The 23,780-nt window shown below is 47.0% G+C and overlaps 1 protein-coding gene and 1 non-coding gene across 7 annotated transcripts in view; one reads left to right on the forward strand and one right to left on the reverse strand.

The window, feature by feature from the left end:
* The window catches only part of Myo1b (myosin IB), a 162,752-nt gene extending 139,851 nt beyond the window's left edge, over window positions 1-22,901 (reverse strand). For 5 of the 6 annotated variants that reach the window (XM_040753662.1, XM_040753660.1, XM_040753658.1 and 2 more), the window contains exon 1: window positions 22,714-22,900. The gene's annotated coding sequence lies outside the window, so the exon portion shown is untranslated. Of the gene's footprint in view, window positions 1-22,713 lie in introns of all 6 variants that reach the window. The other variant, XM_040753657.1, reaches the window with a different exon arrangement.
* On the forward strand, window positions 15,778-15,903 carry LOC121143003. Its single transcript, XR_005880146.1, has one exon. It is a non-coding gene; the product is annotated as a U6atac minor spliceosomal RNA (small nuclear RNA).
* Window positions 22,902-23,780: the final 879 nt, after the last annotated feature.

The following is a 23,780-nucleotide window of genomic DNA, read 5'->3' on the forward strand; positions in this document are numbered from 1 at the left end:
ATAACACAAAGGACATTAAATCAACAGGCAGTGAAGATCAAAGGGATATGAACAAGAAATGAAAGTAAGCAGATAACTACAAATGTGAGCCCACACGCCTGCCATGAATGCAGCCACCAAGCTGAAAGCCCTGTGTAAGAGTAAGGGCTGTGAAACTATGGCTATCTAAGGGTTAACACCCGTTCCCCCAGTGTTTCTGCAAAGCCAGAAGTGAGACGAGGATCACTGCAGGTCAATGTCAAGGTTGGTTTCCACCAGAGCATGGAAAGTGGCTTTATCAACAAAAGCTGCCTGGGAGAGGCTGTCCACCCAATCCCAGACAGGATACACAGGACTGGAAAATAGCACCTAGATGTTGCAATTCACAAACAGACAGGTTTGGGGGGCTGTTTCCAGCCGTGGAACGTGAATATGACAAACATATCATCTAGACTAATTAGAAGGATTTTTGAGGTTTTAAAAAAGCGGCTGCTAACCATGAAGGTTTTAGATTACTAACCATCACATCTTCTGATCAAAACAAAAAACTCAGCTTATAAAGAGCAAGAAGTCAGGGCTCTTTATAAGAACTCTGTGAGTTCGAGGCCAGCCTGGTCTACAGATCAAGTTCCAGGACAACCTCCAAGACAATACAGAGAAACCCTGTCTTGAAAAATAACAAAAGGAAAAAAAGAACAAAAAATGAAATTGTGAGAAAAAAAAACTAATAGCATTTAAATGAGTTTACAATTTTGTTTTGGGCCACATCACAGCTATCCTGGGCGGCAGGTGGCCCACAGGCTGTGGGTTAGTCACAGCTGGGACAGAGAAGGACCCCAGATCCACAACAGTACATCTACCCCAGGCTTTGCAATCACAGAGTGGGCTGGGGTACAGGAGAATTCATTCCAATTGCGGATCCCCAAACTCAGGATGAAAGCTAGGTGTACACAGCTTGGCAGAGATGACACTCACTAGAGGTGGCTCCCCACTTCCCAATATGCTTTTCCACGTTTGACTCCGATGAGACCTCACATGCCCTCCCACCCTGTCTTTGTACAATAACGTCTGGGTAACCTCTTGACGTGTCTGACAGGAGATTCGACATCGGTTTTATCAGATTGAGAGTCACACTCTACATGTGAGCCTCACCATTCAAGAGTTGGGGTTCAAGATGTAAGTGAGCTGAGCACCAGTCTCCATCGTTCTCGGCTTCCTGACTGTGGATGAGGTATGCCCCCGCATCTGGGTCATGACTTCTCCACGACAGAATGCACACTTGGTCTGTGAGACAAAACAAACCCTCCCTTCCTGATGTTGCCCTGGCCAGTTATTTTGTGACAACAGGAAAGTAACTAATACTCATACCCCAGGAGGATGTGCAGCCAGCACCACAGTCCTGGTGTCATCCTGCCTGCCCCCTGGCCCCCTGCCCTCCCCTCCCCCTATCATTTCCCAAAGGTAGGTCTGCTGAGTAATGTTAGTAGCATCAAGAAGGGGCATCTCTCCAAGGCTCACCAGTACCCCTCCTCCCGTCTTTGCCTCCCCACACCCCACAGAAGCAGCCCTCACCTTCCACAAGCCCAGAAGGTCCGGAAAGCTAGTTTTAAGAGGGAACCTGTAATCATGCTGCACAACTCACACAAAACGTTATAAGAATCAATGAGCTAACGTCTGAAGGGCTATGATCCCTGTGGGACAAGGTAGGCAAACACCATAAACCACAGTTCCATCCAGAAACACAAACTCAGCTGTACAGGGGAGCGTGCTAATTATAACCCATAGACTTCTCAATCCGTTCCCTCAAGGCGGATAAAAAGATTCCAAGAAGTCAAATGTTTAGATTGGCGAACCTGAGAGCCTGGACCCCTGGTATGAATGTAAAACTGCTCAAATATAACTGGCAAGCTGTCAACTCTCATTGGCCCTGGTGAATCCGCAGATGCCACAAGCACCAAGTAATTATTAAACTGAGCGCAGCAGCCAGGGAAACCAACTTCCCTTCCAAATGAATTAATCAGAAGGTCCCAAGCTCGTGCTGTTCCACGGGCTAAAAACCCCACCAAAGTTCTCCAGCGCCCTCCTCGTCCTCTGCTTACGCCACTGACAGTTCGAAGCCTGGATCACTCATGCCTGGAGAGTGCTCTACCACCAAACTACAGGCCAGCCCTCTGTTCCCTTTACAGCTGCATCAGATCATTCAAATCCAAAAGATCCAAACTGCAAATTCAACTCAGTGTGACAGGGATACCTTAGGCACAAAGCCTGTTTCCCCACAAAAGTATGTAGTACATTGTCTCCCAAGATGGCTCCTCTAGTCTCCCAGTTTCCACCAATGCTGATGCCATCAGTTCTGGAAAAGCCTGGTTTCCTTCATTTGGGGAATTCTAAAGAATGTTTAAAAAAACAAAAAGTCAGCAAATGCCAGTCCACAAAAATCTCAATGACATTTTCTCAGAAGCAAAGGAAAGCATCTGTCTATTTTGAACTCATCGTGGAAAAAAAATGCATTAAGAGTCTAACTATAGGCAGCATAGAAAGACATGAACAGAACAAATAGGATAGTCCAACGCACAGCTATCCAGGCATAGGGGCACAGCGGGCTTCTGGGTGTTCCCAGCTATCTACATGACAGATGTATAAAGGACATCCTCCAACTTTAGAAATCCATCTAGCTATGAAAGCACTTAGTTATGAGATCAAATTACAAATTAGTAAATCTACAAAGTAACAAAGGCAGGGAAGTTCATTCCTTCCTAATGTGGCTTCAGCAATGGTTCTGTAGCAGAGGTAAGAAAAGGCCTTAGGAAAGAAATTCAGAAACTCCCTGAGCACTTAGCTACCAAAATAAAGTCTAATGAACTATGTAAACAAAGGGAGAGATGTTTATACATTTACATTAGGATTTCATGAATGTTTATTAGTTGAAAAGCGATCAAACAAAAATAGCTACGATGTTTCCCCCCACCAAAGACCCCAGTAATATAAATTCAGAAGGCAAAGCAACTTTGTAATTTGAAAAGAATTTTTTAAAAAATAGCTAGCTTGCTGTGACACATTGCTTCAAGTAAAGTTGATTAGAATTTGGAAGCATTTTTTGTGTCAATTTCCAGGTCTTTTTTCTTTGTAATGTTAGAAGTGTCACTAAATTCATGAATCAAAGCTATCATGAGCCTTACTCTTGCCCTCTGCAGTATTTATCAAGAACAGAGGGAACAAACCAACCATTACAGCATGATATAATAATTTTTAAATGATGCCTAACATGTTTCCTAAAACCTATGTTTACAAAATGCCCACTTACAGATGTTAACTAAATTTGAATGACAATTCTACTAAACTTCCAAATGATCTGCAGGTAACAGCAGTTACTTCCCATGAGTGTAGGCATTCACTCAAAAGTGCTACGTGTACACTTTTTTCCTGGAACACAACATACCTATTACATTATACAAAATCCCACTGTTAAAGTTAATCAGCTTGCCTAGGCAAAAACCACACAACCTGTGCTCCCAAGAACAAGCTGTACCCTAAAATCCAGATGGGAAAAAGTTCACAAGTACTTATCTTCAAAATGCGTGAGATTGTGAACCATGAAATTAAAAGGCTAAAACCTTAAAATGTACAACTCTACCTTTTACATGTCAAATAGATAGTTAGAAAGCCTATAGTCATTTTTAAACACATAAGTATAAGGTCCCCCAGTTTAGAAGTTAAACAGCTTACCAACTTTTCTCCTCCATTGTTTTTTCCACTGAGTTAACCAGCACTTTAGCACTCAGTTCATATGAGGGAGAGACAAACATTCATTGTGACAGGAGAACACACTAAGTACAACAAATATTTTGCACACAGATAAGAAGGGGAAAGTAGGTCAATACCAGGCTGGCAGCGGCGGCCAGAGTATCCACCCAAGGACGACCTGCATGATGAGCTGCAGTGAACTGTCTGCTGCCTTTCACCACACTGTTCTAACCCAGCAACTAGCCTGCTCCTGCTCAGAGCACAACAGAGCTATGTCTGCTTCCCAGGCATTTGCAATCAGATCTATCAACAGCGAGCTCCGCCACACAACCTATTCACCTCAAGATGGAGATTAGATTTACATTTGGCAGCAGAGTGGTTGGCAAGGCACAAGCAGATCAGAGAAAGATGGCTCAGGGTAAAAGCAGACCTCGATGACCTGGATGACAAAGGATGGCATGGGTGTGACCACAGAGAAAGAATCTTTAAAGCCTACACTTAACAAACACTATGTAAAACGGCAGCAGAGGACAGCCAAGTACGGTCCTTCTGGGCAATGGAGCCGAGAATGAAGGGGATCCGGAGGCTAGGCTGGGTGTCCAACTGAAGAACTTGAGCTGTCAGAGTGGTGGGAGCAGAGAGCTGAGAGGACTACTACAAAGGCCCAGCTAAGTTGCAGTGTTACTGACGACAGTTCATCAAGATCACAAGCAGAGAGCCACTGGTCGGCCTGAGGAAATGAAATGATGACAGCTGCTACTCCAGATGATGGAGACGCACCAAAGCACCTCCGAACAGATACAGAGATGGGTCAGCCATCCTACATCCAGATGATGGAGACTCACCGAAGCACCTCCAAACAGAGATGTGTTAGCCAGTCTTCTGTTGCAACAAAATACCCAAGGTAATCCACTAGAAGAAGGAAAGGTTTATTTGGGCTGGTGGTACCAGAGGATTTGGTCCATGGCCACTTGGCCCTATGGCTTTAGGTTTACAGCGGTGCGGTGCGGTGCATCATGGTAGAAGCTTGTGCTCACATCATGATAGCCAAAAGAAAAAAAAAAAAAAACCCTCCCAACAGTGCCTCAGGCTTTAACACATGGGCTTTAGAAAGACGTTTCAGATTTAAACTACAGCATAAGCAGCAAAAAATAACATTTAACTCAAAATCTGGGTTTGTAGGGACAATGACTAACAGGCTGCTTGTGTAGCTGTTCAGATTACACAGTGCACAAGAGCAGGCACACCAAGGGAGAACAGGCACGAACCATAAAGAAGGCACAGCACAAGCTAGCAGCAGGGACCCCAGCTGGGGCTCCATCTAGCAGCTTGGGAATAGGAACTGGAGTGCTCAATTGAGATGAAATGAAGAAATCAGACAATTGAAACCCAGTAAGGAAACTTACTGATGGGAGGGTGCAAGCCTGGCCTACACAGGGAGACCCCCCCCAAGTCTCCACTCTGAGACAGAGTTTCATGTGCCCCCACTGGGCCTGGAACTCACTATGAAGCCCAGACTGACCTCAACCTCCAAGTGCTGGGACCTCAGACTGTGCTACCACACCTGGTGCATGTCCTGCCGTCTAAAGCTGTGGCCTAGACAATTAAGGAATAGAGTGCCAGCATGCTATTCAGCTAAAAGTGGAACTGGCCTTTCAAAACTATACCCTGCCATATTTACTCAGTTCCAAATGTATAGTCGCAAGCGTGCAAGTCACTCAAGCACAAAAATAGCACTTCGAATCCCACAGCCGAGCATGGGGTCAAGAAAGTGAGGTCACATGTCATGCCACAGCAGAGCTCTTAAAGATTCAAAGAACAAACACATGCATTGCTATTTAAAAACAAATTTGAGTTTCATACTTCAAAACTTAACATCTTTAAAACTGCCAACAGAGATAAACATTGCCCTCAAAGAGAATCTCACATGCCGCATCTTCTGTGTTCCTGTGGTCAGCGCTACAGGTACATAAGATCTCTCCCTACATCTGTGTATGTACGTCTGTGTGTATGCCTGTGCATGACTGTGGATGTGTGTCTGTGTGTATGTCTGTGTGTGCATGTATCTGTGTGTGCATGTGTCTATGTGTATATGTGCCTGTGTATATCTGTTTGTGTGTGTCTCTGTGTGTGCCTATGTACCTATATGTCAGTGTATGTGTATCTCTGTATGTGTGTCTGTGTGTGCATATACACAAAGAAAGAGTGTGTATGTCATCTATATACACACTGAAATAATTCTACCCCCAGCCTCTGCTGGGATTGTACCCCCCATTCAGCCTAACTTTAACTAAAATGGCCTCCTGAAAAGAAACTCAAAACTAAACTCTGAAGGAAAAAATTAATTTGTAAAATATAAGGCAAACTAAAACGCAAATTTTTACTGAACTTTGGACCTAAACTGGTATTCCCACTGTGTTTTTCTTTCCAACCACAAACTGAGGAACACAGTAGGAGAAGCCATGAGCCCAGGGTCCCATGATGCTCCATGCTACCATCAAAAACAATTTACAGTTAGCTCACCTTATGACTAGGACCCTGAGTGTGCCGTAAGAGATAGAGTTGTGACTACAGAAGCGAGGCAGCTGAACTTGGCTTCACGAAAAGGACTAAGATATGCAGTTGGTTGTTTTGCTCTTTTGGGACCTGCCAGCCAGCTCCCAAATAAATACACACGGAGACTTACTATTATTTATAAATGCTTGGGCTTGGCTTGGTTTGTTTCTGGCCAGCTTTTCTTAACTTAAATTATGCCATCTACTTTTTGCTTCTGGGCTTTTACCTTTATGTCTGCTTATCTTTTCTTCCCTTCGTATTCTGAGTCTGGCTGTGTGTCTGGGCGGCTGGCCCCTTCTTTTCTGGCTCCTTCATCTCCTCTCCCAGATTTCTCTTCCTACTTACTCTCTCTGTCTGCCCCAGCTCTGCCTATCCTTTCTCCTGCCTTGCTGTTGGCCTTTCAACTCTTTATTAGCCTATCTTTGCATCATAAACAAATGTTCCACAGCATAAATAAATGTAACACATCTTAAAATAATATTCCACAGCAAAGATGCAAATCTACAGAACCAGGGAAAAGATGAGCAAGAACAAGATTTGCCAAAAGGATCAGAGTGGCCAAAAAGAGCAAGACAAGTCAGCAGTATGGAGGTGCAGGCAAGAGGAGAGACAGGTGGGTCACTGGGCTCACAGACCATGTATGTTGGCTAGATTTGTTTTCTCAAAGTTCATATGATGAAGCCGTCAGTCCCAGTACCAAAAACTGCTGACTGTCTTTGGAGAGAGGACTTTCATGTTAAAGCAGAGGATTCGAGCAGACCCTTAGTAAGAAGGAACAAGGCATGGAGAGGTGGCTCAGCAGTTGAGAGCACTGGCTGCTCTTCTGGAGGACCTGGGTTTGATTCCCAGATCCTAGGGAGTGACTCACAGCCATCTGAAGCTACAGTTCCAGGGGATCCAGTGCCTCTTCTGGCCTCTTCGGGCACCAGGCCCAGAGGTGGCACACAGATACACATGCCAGCAAACATCCACACACATAAAACGAAGTATTTTTTAGAAGAGGCGACAGAACAAGGGATGAGCTAACCTACTGGGAATGCAAGGCAGCCATCTGTAAGCCATTCAAAAGGCCTCAGAAGAGATCGTGGAAAGCCTGCTGACATCTTGGTCTTGAACTTCTATCCTCCAGATTATGAGGGGATAGGTCTGTTATTTAGGTGGCCCTGTGGCGTTTAGTTATGGAAGCCTTGACAAAGTGATAGCATACTCCAGCCCCATCTAGCAACTGTCTGTCTGTCTCTTCATCCACATCTCTCCACACAAGCCTTGAAACCATTTACATGAAAGTGCCCCCATGTCTCTGTGGCCCACCACTACACCCCCTTTTTAGAGCCGCCCCTACAACCATGTGGCCACGCATACTACCTGACCTAGTATCTCCTTCCTCTTCCCACAAAACAAGTCCTATCGCCCACCTTCTCTTTTCATTCCAGGCTCTGGTCACGTATCCAAGGTTTAATCTTATCTACTGCCTGACCCACACCTAGACATCAAAGATTAGACATCAAGAGTCCTTTATCTGGACCCCAGGCCCTGACTCCTCCCTGGGCTCCTCCCTGGCCTCCAGCCTGGCAATTCAACAATGAGCTGAAACTCCCTCACTTCCTGGATGAATTACACATACCAAAATGAATCCCTCTCCTACAGCCTTGTCTATGCTAACATCACTCAAGCCAGAAATGGGTGTTTTATTGTTTCAACTCCCCCTGCCCCTCCAATCCATTTGTACCACCCAACCCATGATGGAGATCTTCATGGGAATCTTTGCAGTCACCTCATTCTCTATCTCTATTGGTAGAAAAATCATCCAAAATCTGGAAGACGTTACAGTCACCAAAAGGTCATCCACAAGATCATTTATGACAGCAAATTAACCCAACTGGCCCAAAATAAAAGAATATGCCAAAGAAACTACAGCAGCAGTTCTATGCTGCTATAAAATGTATCTGAATAACTGTGCAGCATTCTCACCACAAAGAAACGGTCAGTGTTTGAGGTGAGAGATCTGATTGTTACCTATACTACACAGTTTCATGTATTAAAGCATCTCACCAAATGACCATGCACAATTTTGTAACAATTCCCCATAGTGACATTGTAAAACTAGCTAGCAACACAGAAAATGTCCTAGGTGCTTGCACTTCTAAGTAGATACACGAAGGTCAGAGAGGCTTACTCTGAACTGACTAGTTTTCATTTTAAGGTAGTTTTCTAAAAAATAAATAAATAAACAAACAACAAAAAAACAGGGTCAAGCTGGGCAGTGGTGGCACACACCTTTAACCCCAGCACTTGGGAGGCAGAGACAGGCAGTCTAGAGAGTTTGCATGAGAGACTGTGACAGCTTTGTGTTGGGCAACTACTCATGGACCTGCCCTGGAGTGTTCAAACACCCAGTGGCACTCCACTGGAGAGGTTTCCCTCTCCCATTAGGTATCAGTTGGAAATAGTGGCACTCCACTGGAGAGGTTTCCCTCTCCCATTAGGTATCAGTTGGAAATAGTGGCACTCCACTGGAGAGGTTTCCCTCTCCCATTAGGTATCAGTTGGAAATAGTGGCACTCCACTGGAGAGGTTTCCCTCTCCCATTAGGTATCAGTTGGAAATAGTGGCACTCCACTGGAGAGGTTTCCCTCTCCCATTAGGTATCAGTTGGAAATAGTGGCACTCCACTGGAGAGGTTTCCCTCTCCCATTAGGTATCAGTTGGAAATAGTGGCACTCCACTGGAGAGGTTTCCCTCTCCCATTAGGTATCAGTTGGAAATAGTGGCACTCCACTGGAGAGGTTTCCCTCTCCCATTAGGTATCAGTTGGAAATAGTGGCACTCCACTGGAGAGGTTTCCCTCTCCCATTAGGTATCAGTTGGAAATAGTGGCACTCCACTGGAGAGGTTTCCCTCTCCCATTAGGTATCAGTTGGAAATAGTGGCACTCCACTGGAGGTTTCCCTCTCCCATTAGGTATCAGTTGGAAATAGCTTCTTGGTTGGAGGTAGGGCTTGGTGTCCACTGCCCCTTCTCAGTGCTGGGATTTTGTATGTGCTGTCACAGTCTCTCATAAGCATCTTTTTGCAACTCTGCAAATTCTTTGTAATGTTCTTAAAAACTATTCTCTAGCCGGGCGTTGGTGATGCACACCTTTAATCCCACCACTCGGGAGGCAGAGGCAGGCAGATTTCTGTGAGTTCAAGGCCACCTGCTGCTCTCCAGAGCGAGTTCCAGGACAGCTTCCAAAGCAATACAGACATATCCTGTCTCGAAAAAAAAAAAAAAAAAGACTATTCTCTCTAACATAAAACACCCAAGAGAGTTCTAATAATTTCATACTCTATGAATGGTTTGGGAACAAGTTACTAGAGAAGTCCTAAGTCCCTAGGTCCCTTTGGCTGACATTCCATTTCCTTGCTACATCTGCTGCAATACTAATACAGACTCCCATAAACATAGTTTCCCCAGCACCCAATTATTCTTTGTAACTCTCAGTGTGAGCCCCCAAAACTGATTCTTTCCAGAAACCCAACTGAACATCAACAACACACAACTGCAGAGCTAGGGCACCAATCAAGGCAGACAGTTCTAGGAAGAAAAGCTCACCAGGCACCAGCTGGGGCTAAGAGCTGTAAGAGATCACAGAAGACAAAGGCGAACCAGGAAGCCACTGGCAGCCCAAAGACTGCAGGAGCAACAGAAACTTACCTACTCAGGAGCTACATCCCAGGGCCATCGATACTGAACAAGTTGCCCCTTGGGCACAGGCTGGTACAACTTGCTTTCAGCTCTTCCCCTACATTCGGGTTTTGTTTTCAAACTGCCAAGGAAGGCCAAGCACTGTCACTGTGATTTCCTCGAGGCTCCTGCCTTAGCCTTGCCATGTTCAGGCTGAACTTAACGCCACAGAATCAGAGTTCAGTAAATCACCCTGCAAAGCCATGCCATCTCCATGTGACTCCACACCACCAAGCAGAAAAGACAGACAGCCCATCACCTGCTGCCATGTTCAAGCAGATTTAAAGAAACGATATGATGAAGACTTGAAAAGCAATAAATCCTAGCTATGATCACACTATTGATCATATTAATCCTTCTGTGGTTGCAACAGACTTAAGACAGAGAAAGAACTAATGTAAACACATTTGTTACATTCAAATTCCAGATGAACAACATGTCACAGAACAAAGTTTCAGAAGCAGGCCTTACTTCTGTTTATTTAAATACCCAACTCAACTGCAATCTCCCTGAAATCAGTAGTAGATTTCTCAAGTAAGCAAATCTTCTCCTGATGCCAAGTTCCTCTGCCGTCCCCCACATACCTCTGAAGCCTGACGGGATTGCTTTGAGATACTACTTAACAATCAGTTCCTGTAGATAAGCTTCACAGAAAAGAGCAGTTCTCCAAGCACAATTGCAGAAAGAAAGCAACACAAGAGAGGCTGAGAAGCTTGAAGGACGCTCCATGAAAGAAATGCAAAGTGATGAGGTTTTGAAAGGACTTATCAGATCTGGCACAGTTGCTTTGTAAAAATGCAATGGGTAATTTTCCAGAATTCTACTCTACCAGTATGGAAAAGTTCAATGATGGCAATGCAGACTCACCCCAAGTAAGTGGGCAAAGAGAAAAATCCAAGCCCAGCAGCCCCTTGCCCACCCCTCCCTTTCCAGGTCCAACCCTTCAAGATGCTGGGTGTTCTTGGGACTTTAGGTGTCACTCATAACTTTGCCCACTGGTTCTAGGTGTGATCAAATAAAGGGCCACTTGGGTTTAGACAGTGAAAAGTATTTTTAGCATGGAGTAAGAAATCAAATTTACTCTGAGCATATACATTCCTTCATGACAGCAAATGAAAGAGAAAGGCGGGAATTAGGAGGACAGACATTCAAGGGGGAAGGAACAGAAGAGAGCGAAGGGGTGGCATATGACTAGGGTTCCTAGTGGGAACACCAGAAGCAATTCTCAAAGAAAGAGGGGCTTCCTGCCGGGCAGTGGTGGTACACGCCTTTAATCCCAGCACTTGGGAGACAGAGGCAGGTAGATCTCTGTGAGTTCCAGACCAGCCTGGTCTACAAGAGCTAGTTCCAGGACAGTCTCCAAAGCCACAGAGAAACCCTGTCTCAGGAAAAAAAAAAAAAAAAAGTGGGGCTCCCAAAGCACATAGCCCATCGGCTAACTTTGGGGAGCGTTCTGTTAAGGTATTTGAACATAGCTGAACACCATTGCATTTGTGCAACTCTGAAACACAATGGGAAAGCTCTCCAGGGGTGGATGCTGCCAGTGCAAGACCTCCAATCCTTTCCCAGCCCCTCAGCAGGCAGCATCTGAGCAGAGGCTAGCTGGGCTTCTCCCTTTTCCAACAGCTGGGTTATGTCGTCAGTGTTCAGGGAGAAAACAGTAAAAGGTGAGACTACACAAGTCTTGCCGCTCTATACCCTAACTATCACTGTCAGCACTTTTCCTACAAACCGGTCCAGAGAGTATGTTAAGTCTCTGCTGGTCATAATTTATACACAGGGAGGAGAAGTCTTAGGAATCCATTCTCACAAAGACTGTGCGGTAGGAACTGATACAGGGTACTTGCTTTGGTCTGACACTACAAATGTGCACACACACATTCCTCACACAACCCCTACAACAGCCCAGAGAAGACACTGTAATCACATTTTGCAGATGAGGAAACAGGAAGGCATAGACCCAACAGTCGGCTACAGACACAGGCTAGCGACATTAAATGCAAAAGTCAAGGTTCAGAGTGAATTCTCTGACCAGCAGCAGAGCACCACGCTGCTTCTCACTTAGGAAGCCTAACCTCATGGAAGGCTCAAATGGGCTTGCCCCAAGTGCAAAGCCTTGACGACCAAACAGCTGCCCTGTAAATGGAGGCAGGGCATCCCACATCACTGTCCTGCCAAGTGAACAAGGTGTGAGGACCTCCGGGGAATCCAGACCACCCTCCACCATCCACCCACCCCAACCTTGGGTCTGTTGAGAGCCTCCCAAAGGAGCAGACCTGACCTCCAAGCAAAGACAAATGCTTCACTGGATCTCAGACGCCCAACAGAAGGGGCAGTCAGTGGCAACGACAGTAGGAGGACTATTGTTCAACTAATGACGGAGCTAAGTCCCCAAAACACCATCAGAAGCTAAAAATACCCTGAGCCAACACTACATTTACTGTACCCGGCCTCCAGAAGCTCCCAGCGCAGCAACACAGGGCACTGCAGTTACCGCTTGGTTTTAATTCTCTACCCCGTGGTCCAAGCAAGTGGCTGGGGGGGAGTCGTGGCTCCCATCCTGTCGCTTCATCTGGACACAGCAACAAGCTAAGTATTGCTAGCCTGGGGGGGGAATCGAAATTCAAAGTACAGTTTCCACTGAATATGCAGAATCACTTTCACACCATCATAAAGTCAAACAGTCCACGAGGCAGCCCGGGCCAATGTCTGAACTCACAGCTCGGTGTCAGGGAGCCTGGAAGTGGGGTGTCTAGCTACACCACAGAGGCAGGCCTCTCCTTAGTCAGACAGATTCGTTTGCGGGAGAAGGGCTCCCAAATAAGCACCTCCATGCTGGCTTAGCACAAGCCACTAGTTGCACAGATTACTAACAGCCTGACTTAGCCGGTGATGACCGGAGCCCCCCTAGGTCCACCAAGCAGAACACCGCAGCCCAGGCTCAGCAGTCTCTACTTTTCATTTCATGTGTGTGTGTGTGTGTCTAGGTATATGCCACATGTGTAAGGATGCCTGGGGCGGGGGCGGGGGGTGCCCCTGAAGCTGAGTTACAGGCAGCTGTAAGCCGACTGACCCTCTGGGAGAGCAGTGAGCTACCTGCCAAGCCCTCTCTCCATCGGGCACCGCCTTTCCACTGTCTACAGAGTTATTCAATCCTGTTCATCCTTCAGGTAGCTTGGAGAATGTCCATGTCCTCAAACAGGCCCCTCCATCCCCTAGTCTCTAACTCTTTCTCAGCACCAGCCTCTTCGCCAGCCCCGTCCTTTCCCTTCTGAGCACCTATACCACCGTCACATGGATGGACGGCTCTGTGCCAGGACAATGGCTCTGGCCACTCCCAGCACTGGGGGATGAAGAAGCATGAGTTCCACGTCAGTCTGCACTAGAGGAAGAGGAAGAAAGTAGCAGTGACCCGTGTTCGTCTCTACAACCAAATCTCTGGGGCAGGCTCTCTCGCGCTCACTCTTCCACGAGCGAAAACCACACCATCTCTATTCACTGTTACGGCTCTGTAGCAGGCATCCAAATATCTGATGAATCTATCAATGAATGTATTTAAATAACTAAGACTCACCTTCTCTTACCTCTAAAAGCATAGGGTTTTTAAATTTTTTTAAAGTATACAGTTTTTAAATTAAAATGAAATGTGGCATTTCCAATACATGCTGAACTTACTTCCTGCTCTACTGAAAGCCATCTGAGTTGAGTTCCCATAGCCAGTACAGGTGAGACGAGGGGTTACTCAACCAAGGACCATCTATGAACAAACACAAAGCAATCCCTCCTGATATACCAGACACAGCAATCGCAGTGACCCTGAGAGCCATAAACACCCAGGAAATCTAAAGGATGGAAAGACTTTCACACATAAACTGCGTGTTAAGTTTCACTGCCGGGATGTAAAAACCTAAATAAATGGAGAGGTCAAGCAGGGTTGAGGCAGTCAGCCATGAACAGGAAGCAGTCCATTCTCCTGAATTTCTACTGCATGCGGTTCCAGTAACACAGAGTTGAGGGCGGAGCGAAGGCGGAGTGGACGCTCACAGCGACTCAGAACACATGCTCAAGTTAACTCCAGAGGAGACGCAATGGGGTGGCCGTGTGTGACACACCAACTCGTGTAGGAAATGGTGTGAATCCCCGTCATTCACCGTGCTGGGTACACGGCACTGTTTTCAGCAGATCACTGCTTCAAATATTTTCTCTTCTGTTGTCAAACAGGAAGCACTGCAAATTCAAAAGAATGCCACGATCATGGGAAAAAAAGCTGGTAAAGAAAATGGGGAAAGAGTTGGATTCTTTTAAATGTGTTTGGTGGATGGGGACTTGCAAGAGACAAACTAGTGCTTTGTTTTGTTTTGTCTTATTTTGTTTAAAAAAAAAGGGGGGGCTGAGCACAGCACAAGTCTTTCATCGCAAATGCAGGTAGTTGACAGATCCCTGTGAGTTCAAAGCTAGCCAGGGCTACCTAGAGAGACCCTGTGTTTAAAAATAATTTAAAAAATAAAAGGAAAAGAAAAGAAAGAAAGAAAATCATTATAAAGTTGTAAAAAATGAGTCAAGGACGGCTCATGCAGGACATACATTCTCAGCAGGTCAGAGATCTGGATCTGAAGACATACAATGAAGGGACACCAGCAGACCAAGGTAGAAACGTTCTCAAGGGGGTCCAGGAGGCATCAAGCGAGGATGTGTGACAGCCACAGCTCCTTTACCAGACTTCTCTGTACACAAAGGCCAGGAGGTCTTCCTGCAAGCAACTTACTTCAAACGAAGCAATTCAAACCAAGCAGTTCCAACACTGGCCAAGGAACCCTTTTCTCTGTAACTTATAAGCTTCGTTTTTTCCACTCTACTACTTTTTTTCCTGGAACAACCTATTTTAGGCAAATGCTTTTAAAGGTCTACACCAGAATAAGGGCTAAAGGATTTGAACAGAGAGAGCAAGCTGAATGCAGGAATGAACTAGGTGGGTAAAGGGTCATGGAAAACAAAGACGTAGGCTGTCAGAATGCTTTTTTAGCAAAACCAGCCAAGCCAGGCACAGATTTAGAGGGGCCTGGGGACAGTGAGCCATCTCCACAGCCAGGAAGCCACCAGTCAAAGGCTTGGGGTCAAGGTCCGAGATCATTCGCCCCTGTGATTTTATGAACCTGATGTGTACAGTGAAGGAGTGACTTTAGGTTCCCAGCATCCTTTCAACTATGTCATTCCAGAACCTGGGATTCAAAATCAAAATACCAACCTCACAACCGCTTTAAGGGAGGTAAGAAGCCTGAGGAATGTTTAAGAAACTATGATACTACAGATGTTCAACACATAAAACTGGGATCTAAAGCTGCACTGTGCTGCCTTCCCCAAATGTCGCAGAACAACTCTGGAAATTTCAGGCAAATGAAAACTTTTTCCTACATGGCTCATCATGTCAGTGCTCATTCAAAAACTATAGTTCCCCTACTTCAAATATGAGTACATTACATGAGGGCTGAAAAACACAGCTAGAAATGCAAACTGGCATAAACCCAATGTTTATGAAAATTAAGCTATTCCTCAAGGCAGCTAGGCTCTGGCTCTAAAATGAATGAACACTGGCAAGTCTTTTGAAGCATTTTCAAGGGGGAAAAAATGGTCAGCTAGGAAGCAAGCATGTTTCCTATCTGAACACTGCAAACAGACCAAAGCAGGGGCTAATGGTACAGAACTTAGAGGGAAGGAACAGAGGGAAGAGAAAGGTTATACACTGGAGATTGTAGAGGCAGCAAGAATCTTGTAGTGTTGTATGAAAGGAGAGAAGGTTAGCACTCCCCTTGACAAGGATGGAAGAGGCCCTTGGGCCTAACAACACGCATACGGTTAAGGCATTGCCACCTACTTCGTGGCATCTAACCACTGTTTTTACGTTTTGGAAAAAAAAAAAAAAGAATCTTGTAATCGGCTTTCTCTCTTTCTCTCTCTCTGTGTGTGTGTATGTGTGTGTGTGTGTGTGTGTGGTATCTGTATGGTGTGTGTGTGTGTGTGTGTGTGTGTGTGTGTGTGTGTGTGTTGGAGTGTGTGTATATGTGGTTTTTTTTTTTTTTAGGTCTCTACTTGAAAATCCTTCATAAAGCCAGGGAAGGAGAGTAGTAAGCCCATGACACATGTGCACAAGACCAACAGCTAGTAGTCTCTTCCATGTTTTTTCAGTTCAGTTTTTTAAGCGCTATCTAAAGATACTGAATTCTCAGGCTGGGCAAGCCTAGGACGTGGGAGACAGCCAAACGAAGCTCAAGGCCAGTCTGGGCTACATAGGGAGCAGACTGTTTGCCCCCACGCAGAGAAGCTCCTTTATACCAGGCAAGGACTCTACCTATACCACCAGCCCAGATACTTTTACTACATATTAATGGGAAATCTCTGTGACAGCTGTATATGTGCATCCGGCGAGAAGAACAAAGTCTAATCACCCAGATTTTCTTTAGAAATAAGCTTAAAATCTTTTAAGAGGATTTTTCATGTTAATGGCAAAAGTAAGCCTTCTCCGAAACGTCAGAGTGCCTGAAGCCCCCGAAGACACAGCTTTGGTGTCCTCCTGGGCGTCTCTGAGCTAGAAAAGTCAGACACCCAATCTTTCTGTCAGAAACTCAGTAAGCTAAGGCAGAACGTCCATGTTCTCTTTTGTGTGGATACCAATTTCTAAACTGCCTATCTTGGAAGACTATAAATTCTACTAAGTCCCTTCTCCCTGGCTTTTCTCCAAGTCCTCTCACAGGCCAGGGTCCCCACCCCATTTCACACTCACATTTCACTGCGCTCAGGGTGTCTACAGCATACTTCCCCCGGGTAAACTGAAGACGAGCCCAGGTAGCCTCCCCTTGACAGCACCTAACTCCTGCAGAAAGAGATATGGGTTTGGGGGTTTAGAGGGACCAACAAGAAAGATCCCCAGCCAGGGCCTGGCTTCTCAGAACCAAGTCTCATGGAGATAAGAGTCAGGCCTGGGCTGCTAAGCACCGACTTCAGAAGAGGAAGATGAAGAGAGAGAAGCCAAGCCATCTCCCCAGCTATGGGCCAGCCAAGGGCACACACAGGAAGCCTGATGCCAGATGACAAAGTAAAAGAGGGAGGAGGGAGCCTCTCTCCAAAGTTGGTGCGCCCTCTAAACCCTTAAAATGCACTCCTTGAAAGTGACCCAAGGCCAGTGAGACAGTTCAGCTGGTAAAAGTGCTTGTCACAGAAGTCCTGGGACATAAGTTCAATCCCTGGACCCCATGTAAAGATGGAAGAAAAAAAAAACATGCCACATAATGTGCACGTACAGGCACTAATAACAATAAATCAAGTACTTACTGAACAACATCATGAAAAGCCCACAGCATTACATGGACTAGGAAAGTGATGGTTAGCGGCAGCTTGACAGAATCTAGAGCGACCAGGGAGATGGACCCCTGGGCAGGGACGGGGATTACCTTGACTGTGTTGAGGTAAAAAGACCCATAGGCGGAGGGACTGTGGGCAGCATCTCTCTGGCTGGGATCCTTAACTACATAAGGGGGAAGTCGAGATCAGTAGCTGCCCTCTGACTCTTGACTGTGGGAAAAGTATCTCCAGCTACTTCAAACTCCTGCTGGAGGACTGCCCAGCCAGGACTCCCTGTACCTTGAAGTGTGGGCCAAAATGGACTCTCTCTTCTTTATGTTCCTTAGTCGAGACATTCTAACAATGCAACAGGAAAAGAGACAAAGACAGAGGCTACCTTCACGGCCTTGGCATTTCTTTCTCTACCACAGCCTTTAAAAACTCAATACGCCTGAGGTGGTGGCGACCACAGTCACAGTGAACGCAGGACCAAAGGATGCTGGAGCTAAGTAAGCCCTTGCCAGGAACCCGTGTTGTTCACCTTCTCACACAAGATGGACCGTACTTCTCCAGGTTTGGGCCTCAGGGCGCACGCGGGGCCTGAATCTTCTCGCACCATCGTAAATTGGAGGAAGCAAAGCCAAGGATGGAGTTGGCACCTGTGTTGTGTCTCCTTCCCCTCTACTGCGTCTGTTTATTTTCAGCCTTCGTCTGGGCAGCATGTGCTGCCTTGGCCCTGATCGCCACAGCTGTCACAGCCGTCTTCTTCATCTCAGCAACAACCACTCTCTAGGCACACCCATCTGCCCTGCTGCACTGTCCCTGGGGCCACAATGGGCTTCCTGTACTGCTTTTGAAGGGGGCGGGATACAGGGTCTCACATCAGCTGGGTGCTTAGTAAACTACCAGCTGATGAAGGAGGCCCCCAAAACTGTCAAGGACCCCAAAAAGCTGTAAGAGAAGTGTGCTGAGTGCCTTTCTCCCTCCACCCACCAAGCACTGCCTCAGTACTAGTCTACGGGATATATGCTGCCTCCCTTGGAAGAGTAAACGGCATGAAGAGATCCCGTCACTGCTGAGATGCTGACCCTGGAGACCCCACTAGCATCCTCGGCTGAAATACTTAGACAAGAAAAGGCACAATTTACAGTCTCTAAAGTCTTACCTTAGGAAACAGTATGTATATGTATGTATACATGTATAGAGTGTGTGAGTTAGTGGGAGGGGGAATATGGGTTTTTGTTTGTTTGTTTGTTTGTTTCAAGAGCATTCTGAGAACTCCACAAACAGCTCACGAGTGTCAATACAAACTCCACCCTGCTCCTGCACTTGGTGGCCACTCTGTCCCAAGGTCTGGTCTCTGCCAGAAGCACTCTGCCCCTGCCCAAGGACGCAGCTCATCTCTGTTCCCCTTCTGCAACGATGTCTAAACTGGTTCACTTCCCAGTGGGGAAGGACTAAGCACACAAACCAAGTGGAATGTGAGTTCCCACAGAGCTCAGCAATGGGATGAGCCAGCGAAGGAAGACCCTTGACACGTCCCGAAGGAAGAATGTCCTCTGTAAAGGGCTCCCGCCAGGACGGAAGGCGTGTGCTGGGAAAATCCTCTGCCTGCGGCTTGTGTGTTTCCAATTCTGATGTCCCACTTCCTCTCTGCATCACATTCCTTCTGGGTCTCAGCTCAGGAGCAAAGTGCAGAGTCTTAAAGGCTTTAAGATAAAAGGAGCTAAAACGGATTTCAAGAAACAGAAAACGTATAACCCTATATAAAGTCAGCTTCTACTCCGCCAGTTTGAAATGTTTTTTTTTAAAGAACTTCTTTTTAAATGCTAGCAGACTGCCTTTTTATAGATAAAGTTGTTTCGATGTTTTATAAATAAAGTTGTTTATGTAAACTGGATGTGGTGGCACACGCATTCAATCCCAGTGTTCACGGGGTGTAAGGATGGCAAATTCCAAGCCAGCCAGGACGACACAGCAATAAAGAGAGCTGGAAGTGTAGTTTCCCTTGGGGGAATGCTTGACTAGCATGCCGGAAGCCCCACATGAGGTGACACAAGTCTGTAATCTAGCACTCTGGTGGGGAAGCAGGAGAAACAGATAACCAGGGTAATCCTCAGCCACATAGTGAGTTCTGGGCCAGCCTGGCCTACATAAGACCCTGATCTGGCCTTCCAAACCTATCTCACAGTGACCTTAGGAAGGATCAATTATAATACACATGAAAGTGATTTGGAATCTTCAAAGACCTAACCAAGTAAACACTCAAATTATGTTTATTCATACTATTTTGCTTATTTGGTTGTTGTTTGTTCTTTCAGACAGGGTCTCTCCACATAGCTCTGGCTATCCTGGAACTCAGTAGTGCAGGCTGACCTTGAACTCACTGTCTGCTTCTGCCTCCAGATTACTGGGATTAATGGCATATAACACCATGTCCAGCAATTATACAGTGTTTAGTTAGAATCGAGCAATCAAACATCCCTTCAGCCCCTTACTAGAGACTTGCACAACTATAACAGAACAGGAGGCAATCACTAAACAGAGAGCTTTGGCTCACAGCCTAAAATCTCAGCACATGAGAGGCTTAAGCAAGAGGCCTACCATGAGTTAACAACCAGCATAGGCTGTACAGTGATTTCCAAGACAATCTGGGAAACAAGAAAAAAATCTGTCTCAAAACAAAAACCAAAACAATATTTTTCCTGGGCATGGCAGGTCGTGCCTGTGAAGCTAGCCTAGGGGTGTGAGAAAAGGCTGGAGGATCAGGAGTTCAAGACCAACCTCAAGCTACATAGTGAATTCGAGGCCAGCCTGGGCTAACTGAGACAGATCTTTGGCCAAGTTATTTTAAATATTAATATAGTGATGATGCCTGTAAAACTCTGCTCATAATAAACCCACTAAATGGCAACTATAATTACCATTAACCTATTCAATTAAAATCTAAATGTCTAGCTACGGAAGACAATGGGACAGAGATGGAAGAGACAAACCTCACCCAAAAGGAGGTTAAGTGGTACAAGCATGAATGAACAATAGACGCCAAGGACAACACTGCGGCTCTCTTCTGAGACAAATGCCCAGCCCACTCCTAGCCCACACTTCCCCAGTGCTGTCAGACCATCCCATTGCTCTGCATAGCTGTGCAGCATCCGGGGAAAGCCAGTCCTAAACTCCAGACTTGACAAAGTGATGATTCATCCCAGAAGGGGGTGCAGCCGGTTGCCAGACTTATCACACAATCCCGCATCCATCGGGACAGCCAAAGGCCAGAAACTGGCTATTTAGAGAGTCTCCCATTCATGCCTCCAGCAACACTATGTCCTTATGCTTTACATTTGGTTAATGTATGGACCAAAGAGCACTTGGGAGGAATCCAAATGGGCTGACTTGACAAAACAACTCACATGAATGAAAAGTCTAGAATGTCAGGGTAAAAAAAAAAAAAAAAAAAAAAAAAAAGAGTCCCCCTATAAGCTGTCTGTGGCACGGTGTTTTGCCAGGGAGTGTGTCAGCTGTAATGACAAACAACTTGACACTTGGACACTGTCCCACTCCAACGTCACATCACAACGGCTTTTGAGGACATGTTCCATGGCTTTACAGCCTGGTCTGAAAGCCTGACCACATCCCCCTCCAAAGAGGCAAGCAGGAGCTTGCCCAGCAATTTCCCATTACCACTTAGTGGGCACAAAACATTTTTTCCCCCAGAGTAAGCTCCCAATTCGCCTTCTAAGGCTAAAAGGCTTTCAGCTTCAGCTCCCCTTAACAACCAATGGCCAAACTGGTGGTTTCATGGTGGCCCCTCAACTTGTCCAACAGGCAACGCTGGTCCCAGCCAGAAGGTTGTTAGATTATCACCACAGTAATTCTAACCTGCCCTGGACCATGGGTCTCTTTCACAGGCGTCCCACAGGCATAACCATCAATGCCTGGAAATGTCAGCCTCCTCCCCAAACAGTTTTGCTTGGAATGCCCTGTTCAAAAGCACCGTCACTCAATCCCCAAGGCTCAGAGCACTTGAAGTCATTGCTCCAGTCTCAAAACCCAAACCCCAAAAGAGTGTGGGGTGTTTTTTTCTGGGACCAATGACAAAAGAATTCTCAACTCAGTATTACATCATCTGATTCATTTATTTAGCAACGTCTGATTTTCTGGTGGTTCCCAAGCCCCAAACATTCTTGGAAAAATATACTATACTGTATGACCATTTGACACTATTGTCAAAATTATTTTATACACACCCTAGCCGGGTGTGGTGGTGCACACCTTTAGTCCCAGCACTCAGGCATGGGCAGACGGGTCTCTGAGTTCCAGGTCAGCCAGAGAATAAGCCATGTGTCAAAAAAGTTTTTTGTTTGGGTTTTTGTTTTGTTTGGTCTGCCTATTGGAGCCACAGTGAAAATCCACAGATATACATGCACACAAATATCCTGATTCACTGCAAAATCTTTCAAAAAAAGAAAAAAGAAAGAAAAAGAAAAACTCTTCATCCATTACAACTAACAGATTTGCTTTCAGCAAACTCCCAAAGCCAGAGCCTACAACTTCAAGGAAGAACAGAACTTGTTGCAACAATTAGTGCTAGGCCGTAGCATGAACAAAGCACCGCAAATAAACTCCACAGGCCTTCAGACAGAAGGTTGTGTTTGTAATTAACTCCAACGCACTCTCATCACCCCCTCCCCAGCGCTCCACCCTGCCCAGCACCCTCCAGGGCTCCCGTTCCCAATCTGGTTTCCATTCGAGCCCCGCCCCCTTCCCCAAGCCTCCCTCTCTGGGACTGTGAATCAATCCCATCCCGGGCAGGAAACGGGACCCGGGGCAGCCCCCTCCGCTGTGGCGGAACAAAGGAGTGGAGCGCAGCTGCACGCGCACGGCCGATCCACCGGGTCCTGCGACCCTCCTCGTGAGCCGCAGCCCCGGCACACTGCACCTGAACCCCACTCCCCCCCGACGCCCCATTGTTCTACCTCCGCTTCTCCTTCCCACAGGAAGCCATAGCATGTCCTTCCACAGAACCCGGGGCCAGGAAACTCCAGCGGGCCAGAAGGATGGAAGGTGGGTGCGGGGGGCCCGCAGAAAGCGGGGTCCCCCAGTGCCCATAGGTAGGAAGCGGATATCAAAAGAGTGAGAGCAACTTAGTTTCCAGTCCCCCGCCCCCTCTCCTGCCGCCCCCCCCCAGCCACACGGAGCAGCGATCACCCTCGATGACCTCGAGCGCGCGTGGGTTCACGCTCGAGCGCTACCGCGTCCCACACGAGCGCCCCGGGAGCCCGTGACCCGCGACCGCAGGCTGCGGCTGAGCCCGGGGCCGCGCGCACAAAGGCACGGGCGGGAAGGAACCCGGCACGGGCGAGCGCAGCGTACCTCGCCCGGCGCCCTCTCTGCCGCTCCGCCTCCGCGTGCTGCTCGCTGGCCGCCGCCTGGGGAACGCGGATCCGACCCGATGCGGGGCTTGTGCCTCAGCTGCTGCCGAGGGTCCCGCGCCGCTCAGCCTACAGTGCGCCCCGCGTACCTACACCGCGTCCGCCGGCCCGGCTCCGAGTGCGCTGGCTTCAGGCGCGGCGACGGCGCGGCCACTCCCCTCTCCCGGCGGGGGCGGCGACCTCGCCCGGACGCGCCCCTCGCTCCCCCGCAGCGGCTCACCAAGGCGCAGGACTCATAGCGCCCTCCGGTGAGCACCCGGAGGGCAGGGACACCCAGGGACGCGCGCTGACCCTTCACCTTGGTCTCTGCAAGATCTGCGTACTACAGACCAGAAATTGAGAGCCCGACAGCTGGGAGAGCCTGGGCGCGAACACCGGCACTCTAGAGAACATTCCTTCCCCCATAGTATCTCTTCTTCTAGGTCAAAGTTTGGGCGCCAAAGAATACCACAAAATGCTCATTTACTGAAAGAGAAAACAGCATGCTGTGCGAGCCTTTTATTGTCTCAGTCACTGACATATATATTGAATATAGCATTGGGTATTGGGCAATGACTGGCCGTCACTTGGTAATGATAGAGGGCCTGGAGAATCGGGACCACTGGCCTCTCCTCACCACACAAACCACATGACCCTGGGTCTGGCTTCATCCTGGAAGAGGGAAGAGTATTCATCAAACTTACTCATGGGGTGAGGTGAGCATTACTTGCTGAGGTGTCAAAAGCACTGCAGACACAGTAATTATTACTCATGAGTCTAACTACTTTATCCTATAATGAAATAAATTACCATAAATGGGGCCAGGTTTAAATGCACTGACCTATATCTGGAAAGTGTCGCTAAAATGAGGTGAACCAAAGATTTCAAACCAAATAGCACTGGGATTTATCAAATGCCACCAAGACCTCTATGAACAGTATCTGCTTGGAATTCTGCCATCCTCAATGCCACCATCAGCATCTCTTCAATTGGCACGATAATGGTCTAAGCTAACACATTTTGAGTATT

Source organism: Mesocricetus auratus, unplaced genomic scaffold (assembly GCF_017639785.1).
Source record: "Mesocricetus auratus isolate SY011 unplaced genomic scaffold, BCM_Maur_2.0 Super-Scaffold_100010, whole genome shotgun sequence".
Taxonomy (NCBI): Eukaryota; Metazoa; Chordata; class Mammalia; order Rodentia; family Cricetidae; genus Mesocricetus; species Mesocricetus auratus.